Source organism: Cryptomeria japonica, chromosome 7 (genome assembly GCF_030272615.1).
Source record: "Cryptomeria japonica chromosome 7, Sugi_1.0, whole genome shotgun sequence".
NCBI classification, from domain to species: Eukaryota; Viridiplantae; Streptophyta; class Pinopsida; order Cupressales; family Cupressaceae; genus Cryptomeria; species Cryptomeria japonica.
In genome coordinates, this window is record NC_081411.1 from 383,879,120 (window position 1) to 383,889,272 (window position 10,153).

Below are 10,153 nucleotides of genomic sequence, written 5' to 3' on the forward strand. Positions count from 1 at the left end.
TTTGGGGATTTGAAAAAATGCACCAACATTATCATCCTTCTTAGCAATTTCGGGAACTAACTAAAATATGGGTCTAGGGTATTTAATCACTTCAACTACAGTAGAGTTTTCTATGAATTCAGGAATAGATGAAGAAGCCATGGATATAAATACCTTTATCTACCTTAAGAAAGATTGTTTACTGAATTTCTTTGCTTCTTTGCTCAGGAATTTTCACGCTCTTTGATTGTTTGAATGCTCAATGAAATGAAATTGGAGCCAAAAACATTGATTTATAATGTTATTTTTGCCAACTACCACATTTAATGCTTGCTGGTTAAGTAATGAATTAACTTATCTGCCGGTATAGAAGTAATTTCAACTTCTTACCATCAACCGAGGGAATAATAACATGTTTCTCATTGATTGCTAAACCCTCAAGAAATTTTTCTTTAGTTAGATGAAGAGTCTCCTGGTGGTGGAGTGTTACTCTCTTCTATAGGTGGAGTGTTACTCTGTTTTGCCGGTGGAGGAGTATTCCTATCAACATTTAGTTCTGATTTCTTGATCCATTGTTTTGAGAATTTCTGCTTTACTTCTTCAACTTTTTCTTTACCTTTCAAACTAGGGCCTTTGTTATTTACCAGTGAGGAATTGCTTCTACAAAATTTTGCAATATGTTCAATCTTGCTATAGGCATAACAAGTCACATTATTTTTCCAAATAGCTTTTCCATATCCTATGTCAGTTTGTGTTCTGCATTGATTAGATAAGTGTCCAAATCTTCCACAAACATAACATCTTACATTCATTCTGCAATTTTCAGAATTATGACCAACTTTTTTGCATTTTGAACATTGACCAGTGGGTGTATTGGTATTGTGATAATTTCTAGATCTACATTGATTTTCTCTATGACCATACTTTTACAGTTAAAGCATTTGCCATTAAATTTGTAAGCAGTTGGTTGTCTTACTAGTTTACCATGATCCTATGTGTTTGCAGTACCGAAGCTTTCACCAACTTCAAAGCCAAGACCATTAGTGTCACCATTAGGTTTCTGATTCTTCAGCAAGTCACCAAGTTCTTCTGAGCTTTTCTTGAATTTTTCTTTATGTTGATTTGTAGCAGCCAGTTCTCCTTCCAAGATACCTTTTTGTCTCATGAGTTCATTTGAGTCATTTTGTGCATGCATCAAATCTGTCTTCAACATATCATTTCCATAACTAAGTATTGTGTTTTCATGTGCAGCTTCATTCAGTATTCTAGTCAATTCTTGTTCATTCTTCTTTCTATCTTCATTTTCTTTACAAAATCTCATAATCATATCCTGCATCTCATTCTTTGTTGTCATGTTTTCTTGTTTCATTTTACTCATGAGGTCACTAAGAGTTTCCTTTTCATCATTCTCATTTTGCATCTTTTCACAAAGTTCTCTTCTCTTGTTTCTTAAAATGGTAAGATTTTCTTAAAGTGCTTGAATAATATCCTGTGCAGCTTTTAGATCATCTTCAAGTTTCATATTTTTCAATTTTTCTGCATCATAGTCTGAGAGAGCTGCTTCTAATTGCTTCATCAAGTTTTCCATCTCTACCAGTGTCAAGATCTTCCTCAAGTTGTTAAGCTTCTGAAAATAGAGGACCAAGCTCTGATACCAATTGTTAGGATTCCCACATATACTGAAAGGGGGGGTGAATCAGTATCTAACCGGTTAATAGATTTTCTTAACTTAAAACATGTAGAACATATTAATACTGAATACTGGTAAACAAAAAATAATGCAATAAACAAAGATAACAACAACCACATGAAAACCACACCCTAACACTGTAGTTTAATGAGGAAACCCAGTGTGGGAAAAACCTTAGTGGGATTTGTGACCCACAATATTCACTTATTGGCCAATAAGAGAATATTACTGCTACAAGAGGGGCCTGCACATGCAGGAAGGCCAAGTGCCTAGAGCTCATTGCTCAATTACAAAATGGGAAGTCTCACTGACTTACAAAATGGATTATATAAATCCAATGTCTTGTACTGCTTCAAAATAGCATCTACTATGCCAGATCTAGTACCGGTTTATAGCTCTGCTTCATACATAAACCCTTAACCTATAATTCACATAATAGGTCTACCTTATTTTGCCTATATGTTTCCTTCTTTTTTTTTCTTTTTTTTTTTACAAAATGTTCTACAATTATCTCTTATATATATGAGTCATTTTACAACTTTCCAAGTCGGCTTACAATGATTTTACAATAATAAACAAAATATATTACAAACAAAATTCCTATCGGCTTCTGTGTCGGTATCCTTCCTTTTGCTGCCAGTGGTCTTTGTGCTAGTGTAGAGTCTGTCCTTGCCAGTGCCGGTGAATTGTTTTGCCGGTGTCATAGGATTGTAAGGTTTCCATCAATGACAAAACCTTCAATCACCTACAATGTCTCATTGGAGTGTGCATTTGCCAACAATGACCCCTTAGGACAATATGATGTGCTAATGGGCCATATGGTCCTAAGGGGTCATATCATGTCCGAAGGGGTCATATGGTCTTCTAATACATGTGTGGATCATTAGGACCCTATATAACCCCTAATGACATCATATGACCCCTTAGGACACCATATGACCCCTCACGACACCAGATGGTCCCTTAGGACCAATAAATATCCATATGGTCTTCTATGGGGTCATGTGTTGGAATCCAAGAACACTGAGAGGGGGGTGAATTAGTGTTCTACCGTTAATGTTAGTTTTGAACTTATTTCTTATTAACCGATTAACAGTAAATAAAATTAAAGTGCATACACCAAATAACACATAAAGAAGCAACACTGTAACACCAATATTTATACTTGAAAAACCATGGAAATGGAAAAACCACGGTGGGGCTGATACCCATAATATCTATATACTTGATCAAGGTATACAAATATTACATAAAGGGGATTGCACATGCAATCAATCCAACCGCATAGAGCTCACTGCTCAAACGCAAAATAGGAAGTCTCACTGACTTACAAAGGATTACAAAGTACTTACAAATTGAAATGTACTTATAAAATGCATCTCACTAGGCTGGATAACTTCTAGTTCATGCTTTGATAACCAATTTTCTATACCAAGGTAAGTGCACCAAGATGGTGAACAAAAAGCAGGGTATAAGTGGCAACTTTTTTTTTCTTTTGAAAACAGGTAAACGTGAACTTCAAAGAGATATTTGAAGGTCACACACTCAAAACTAGGAGTTGAGAAAATAATAAGAATTGTAGTACTCTAAATCTAGTTTCTAAACTACTAAAGTTTTTTAAAATTGGATAAGATTAAGAGGGTCAAACCTCTCTCGCACAAAAACCTGTTCATGATTTTTTCAGAAAAAACATAACATAGCTGTTTTCGTGCGCTGCATAAAATATATAGTTAGATTTGGTATTTTACAAAACACTTTGTTAGGATGATAGGTAAGATTGAGATCTAGAAGTTGTGTATTTTTTTGTAATTTTCCATTGAGTTTTTTTTTTTATGATTTTTTGAAGTGACCGCGTCTTGAAAATTTGGTAGATGTTCGTGCGTTAGGCATAACTTACATCAAAATTATTGAAAATAAAAACTTCTTTTTTTTAAATTATATAGAATCTAGTGTAGAACAATAATATGTAATTTATTTTGAATTTGGTCAAGTATATCAAAAGTTATTAAAAAAATGGTAGACGTATGTCTGTGAGGACTGTCAAGGCATTGGTAAAGAAAATTAAAGTTTACTATGCTAATGTTGTCTAAAAATAGGAAAATTTATATGGTCAGAAAGCTGAGAAGACGTGTGAGATTATGGTGGTAATTTTAGAGATATCCACTTGATCATTTGTAAACCTGATGATGATGAAGTCAAGAAACCATGTTGGAAGATGAAAAAACATTTAAAGGGACAAAAATGGAGGGAAAATGGGCTTGCAAACCTTAGGGTTGTTCTCCAACCCTCTTACCAAGCCAAAACCCACATGGGTTCTGATGTGCAAGATAACCTGCTCGAGTTTTGAAAAACAAAAAGCACCATTCATAGTTCTACATAACACGTATGGGTTATTTAGAACTAAAACCATCATTTTGAGTTTCACAAAACCCATACGAGTTATGGAAAACTAGACTTTTGAGTTTCACAAAACCAGTACAGGTTATGAAAAACATCATTTTGAGTTTCACAAAACCCGTATGAGTTATGAAAAACCATCATTTTGAATTTCACAATAATAGTACGGGTTATGAAAAATATCGTTTTGAGTTTCACAAAACCCGTATGGGTTATGAAGACATCAAAATGTATGCTTGTAAACTTAGCATTTACTACACATATGTATAGACATACATATATAATGTGTTTTTGTATGTATATATGTATATAGATATATGTATATATGTTTGTATACATGCATGTCTCTTTTCTTTTCCTCTCTCTTATTCCTTCCCTCATCACCGTCTCTATCTATTCTGAGCCCTAATTATCCTCAAGTTCTATCTCATCTTTCTCCCCCTCACACTTCTCTCTTTGTCGAGTCTCTCACCCTCTTCTCCTTCTCTTTATCTCTCTACCTCATGTCTCTCACCCTCTCCTCCTTCTCCTACTCTCTCTCTCTCTCTCCCTCTCTCTCTCCCTCTCTCTCTCTCATTATCCTATCCTATTATCACCCTCTCCCCTACCTCTCCCTCCCCCTCTCCCTCCCCCCTCATTATCTTATCATATTCTCTCTCCCCCTTTCTTGACCCTATTCTCTCTCTCTCTCTCTCTCTCTCTCTCTCTCTCTCTCTCTCTCTCTCTCTCTCTCTCTCTCTCTCTCTCTCTCTTAATCCTATTCTTACCCTCTCTCCCTTCTCTTTCTTTCCCTATCTCTCTCCCTCTCTTCCTATCCTCTTCTCTCTTTGTCTCTAACTCTCTTTCCCTCCTCCTCTCCTTATTCTATTCTATCCCTCTCTTCCTACCCATACTCTCTCTCTCTCTAACTCTCTCCCCCTCCCCCTCTCCCTATCCTATTCTCTCTCTCTCTCTCTCTCTCTCTCTCTCTCTCTCCTCTCTCTCTCTCTCTCTCTCTCTTCCTATCCCTTTCTCTCTCTATCTTGAACTCTCTCTCTCCCTGCCCCTATCCTTATACTATTCTATCCTTCTCTTCCTACCCCCTACTCTCTCTCTCTCCCTCCTCCTCTCCCTCTCCCTCTCTCTCTATCTCCTCTCTCTCTCTCAATCCTATTCTCACCCTCTCTCCCTTCTCTTTATTTCCCTATCTCTTTCTCTCTCTTCTTATCCTCTTCTCTCTCTATCTCTAACTCTCTCCCTCCCCCCCTCTCTCTCTCTCTCTCTCTCCCACTCTTAATCCTATTCTTACCCTCTCTCCCTTCTCTTTATTTCCCTATCTCTCTCCCTCTCTTCCTATCTCCTTCTCTCTCTATCTCTAACTCTCTCTCTCTCCCCCTCTCCTTATCCTATTCTATCCCTCTTCCTACCCTCTCTCTCTCTCTCTATACCCTTCTCTCTCTAACTCTCTCTCCCTCCCCTTGTCCTTATCCTATTGTATTGCTCTCTTCCTACCCCTACTCTCTCTCTCCCTCTATCTCTCTATCTCTCTCTCTCTCTCTCTCAATCCTATTCTCACCCTCTCTCCCTTCTCTTTCTTTCCCTATCTCTCTCCCTCTCTTCCTATCCCCTTCTCTCTTTGTCTCTAACTCTCTCTCCCTCCTCCTCTCCTTATTCTATTCTATCCCTCTCTTACTACCCATACTCTCTCTCTCGCTCTAACTCTCTCCCCCTCCCCCTCTCCCTATCCTATTCTCTCCCTCTCTTCCTATTCCTCTCTCTCTCTCTCTCTCTCTCTCTCTCTCTCTCTCTCTCTCTCTCTCCCTACCCCTCTCCTTATACTATTTTATACTTCTCTTCCTACACCCTACTCTCTCGCTCCCTCCTCCTCTCCCTCTCCCTCTCTCTCTACCTCCTCTCTCTCTCTCTCTCAATCCTATTCTCACCCTCTCTCCCTTCTCTTCATCTCCCTAGCTCTCTCTCTTCCTATCCCCTTCTTTCTCTATCTCTAACTCTCTCCCTCTCCCCCCCTCTCTCTCTCTCTTAATCCCTCTCTTAATCCTATTCTCAACCTCTCTCCCTTCTCTTTCTTTCCCTATCTCTCTCCCTCTTTTCCTATCCCCTTCTCTCTTTGTCTCTAACTCTCTCTCCCTCCCCCTCTCCTTATCCTATTCTATCCCTCTTCCTACCCCCCGCTCTCTCTCTCTCTCTCTCTCTCTCTCTCTCTCTCTATCTCTCTCTCTCTCTTCCTATACCCTTCTCTCTCCCTCCCCCTCTCCTTATCCTATTATATTGCTCTCTTCCTACCCCCTACTCTCTCTCTCTCTCCCTCTCTCTCTCTCTCTCTACCCTCCTATCCCCTTCTCTCTCTCTCTCTAACTCTCTCTCCCTCCCCCTCTCTTCCTACCCCTTCTTTCTCTCTCTCTCTCCCCCTCTCTTCCTACCCCCTTCTCTCTCTCTCTCTCCTCTCTCTCTCTCTCTCTCTCTCTCTCTCTCTCTCTCTCTCTCTCTCTCTCTCTCTCTCCTTTTCCCAATCTCCCTCTATCTCCCTCTCTCCCTCCTTTTTCCCTCTCTCTCCCTCTTGCCCTCTCCTTTTCCCAATCTCCCCCTCTCCCACTCATTTTCCCAATCTCCCTCTCTTCCTATCCCCTATTCTCTCTCTTAAACCCTCTCTCTCTCTCTCTCTCTCTCTCTCTCTCTCTCCTTTTCCCAATCTCTCTCCCTCTCCTTTTCCCAATCTCTCTCTCTCTCTCTCCCTCCCTCTCCTTTTCCCAATCTCTCTCTCTCTCTCTCTCTCTCTCTCTCTCTCTCTCTCTCTCTCTTTCTCTCTCTCTCTCCTTTTCCCAATCTCCCTCTCTCTTCCTATCCCCTATTCTCTCTCTCTCTCTCCCCCTTCTCTCTCTCTCTCTCTCTCTCTCTCTCTCTCTCTCTCTCTCTCTCTCTCTCTCTCTCTCTTCCTCTCCCTCTCTTAATCCTGTTATCACCCCCTATCTGTCTCCTCACTTCCTCTTTGGTTCCTAGTTCTACACAACCCGTACGAGTGCATAACTAAGGCCAAAACTTCTAGTTTTGCATATCTAGTACGGCTGATGAGAAATTGTTCCTCGAAACCTATACAGGTTTTGAGGAACTTGTTTTTTTATTATTAAATATAATGTTCCTCAAAACTCGGAGGAATTTTATTATTTTTATAATTATTTTTGGCTAGGCTTTGTGTTACCAAGCCTAGCACATTTTTGAATTTCATAGAACATGCATGGGTTATGAGAAATTTCATTTTTGTTTTGCATGTGGCCACTTTTATGTTCACCATCTTGGTGCACTTACCCATTGATTCTTCGATGATCTATTCGTCCCTGTTCTGCTACCAATTATGATGTGCATGTAAAATTGCATATAGATGCTTCTAATTGCTAGCCAAAATTCATACCAACTCACTGAAATATTCGCAACCAAAAAATTGCATTGCATATCTTATCTATTCTACCGCTGAAATGATCTCCTTAAATATCCTTCTAACTTTACCATGTCAACTACTGGTACATAATGAGTTTCAAACATAATCCCAATGACCATGTCGGCCATCACACATTACCACAAAATCCATGAAAGAAATAATAGGGACCAAAAGATTTCCTATCTGGGTCCTATCAATTACTAGGTTCCATATACACGTTACTAGGATCAAGACTTAACCGGTTATGAACCAATGTGAATGTCGGTGCCGGTTGTGAGGCAATGTGATTACTGGTGAAGTGTTATGAATGTCGGTTAACCAAATAGAGACTATATACACCTAAAGATGAAATCCCATGAGATGATGAGTTGCCATCAATGACGACCTAAAATGTCATTAAATTTTACCAGATGACTGTCAATTGCCAACAATCTCCCCCTTTGGCATCGATGGCAACACTCATGTGAAAAATGGTGTCAACCCTGAATGTGCCTTTGAATCTACATAACCTCCTGACCTGTACATGATTCTTCTATATACATCTGATGCTCCCCCTTAGAAATATATATAGTTTTCGCTTATTCCTCCCCCTTTGACATCAATGACAAAGCAGGGTGTCCTCAATAATTTTGTACAGTTGTAAACATGAGTCGGTTCTGTACAAACTTCAAAATATCTGCATACATTGTCTTAAAAAATAAAAATTAGGTATCCCAACCCTGCTTAAGAGATTCAAGAATGGAGATGAATCCATTCAAGATGCTGGAACAATACTCAATTTCATCTAATGTAGTGGGATCCTGTCTCTGCATATTAGAAATACATTCTATTTTATGAAACAATAAATTGTCTAGCTGGGGACCAATAAGATTCCTGAGCTCATTTTCTCTCTTTAATATACTGTCCCTATCCTTTTCCAATTTTAAAATTTGATCCATAGCCACCAAAATTGGATCATCCAAAGAATTTATTAGATTGACTTTCGGGTTGTAAAAGTTAGAAATCTGAATTAAGTTTTTCCTTCAATTTGACAGTTGCTTGTCTATGGAGCTGGTGAGCTTATCAAAATCTAGACAAGTCTTATATACAATACCTCCTTCTGCCAAATCTGCATTAATGGATTGCAAGGAGGTATGGAGTTTCTCCTTATCAATCTCAATCTACATGTCCAGAGTCTCAACATGAAGTTTCCTGACCTCTAATTCAATCAATGCCCTACTAAAAGAATCAAGATATAAAAGAATGGCCTCTTCTATTTGCTTCTTGTCCTTTTCCTCAAAACTATCAAAGAATGAAGTAATGTTATCTAAATTACCATCATTTATAATCTGATCTATCAAATATTGAGCATCCATTTTCTTCTTATCGGTTCTTCTTTTTGCTTCTAGTTTGGGCTACTCATCTAGTTTGGGTTTTTGCTTATGTACAATTGTGATCTTTGGCTTCTGGGTGGGGAGTCTCCTTGACTGGTTCTTTCTTTTGTTCCTCTTTCTTCTCCCTCACTGCTCCTTTCTTCTTAGGGATTCCTTTCACCTCTTAATCTGATTCTATTTCTTTAGAGGAAACAGTCATATATTGTCAGGTAGCCTTCTGCTTCTTCTTGGGTGGCTCTGTCAGTTTCTGACTAGCAGGCTTAGCTGAAGATTCTTCCAGTTGTTTGGAAGTTTATGTAGTTGCCAAAACCACATTTGGTGTGGCCTGAGTTTCTTTTTAGGCTTTCCTTTCCTCTTTTCTCTTCTGCTTCATTTCTTCCTTCCTTTGGGCTTCAAGAATCTTAACTTTCTTCTCAACTTTAGCCCTTCCATGACCTTCACTTATCAATGCTTCTGCTGCCACCTTTTTCATTTTCTTCCTAATTACTAGGGCAACCTATTCTTGATGAACTTTAAGTCCTTTTTACTAGGCGGTGCCAAATTTTTCTTCCTTCTCATCAACCGGTGCCTCTAGTAAATGTTTTTAAAACCTCATAGTCCATTGGCATTATCCAAATTATTCTTTGTTGAACAACTTCCATCATACATTCATATTTATTGACCAGAAAAAAAATTGTATCCTTATATTTTTATAATATTGATTTAGGGATTCTAGACCTATTCTTCATTTCTTCCTAGAATTTCTTGAAGAATGCCCATAAGATAGCTTTACTTGACTTGTCCCCTTGCCGAAAAGTGTTCTTCTTGTCTTGCTTGAGCTTTTGGAGGTTTTTCAAAAGTTCTTTCAGCATTACACTACATAAGTTGTAATGCACATCCTACTTTACCATTTGGTGAGCAACCAAAATTTTGTTGTCGGATAAAGAATTTAGCCGGTTAGACTGATAGGCTTTGTAATCGATAATCATCATGAAAAATTTAACATCAATATCCATAACATCATAAACCCTCATAGATCTACCATCAAAAGTTGCGCTTAGTGTTAGAAAGTTTGCACCTTGTTCTGGGAAAACTGTCGATTTTGTGTAAATGGGTGACATTTTTTATCACTTCCTCCATAACCTTGTATGACCATTCCATCTAGATGAACTATCTATGAATGTGGCTCAAAACATATCGCACCCATTATGCCTCATCAAAAGTTAGAAAATCCATGAACTATGTAAAATCCTTCCTTTGTAGACTTGTACAAATTTCAGTTTGAGCTGGTTGTCAATAATT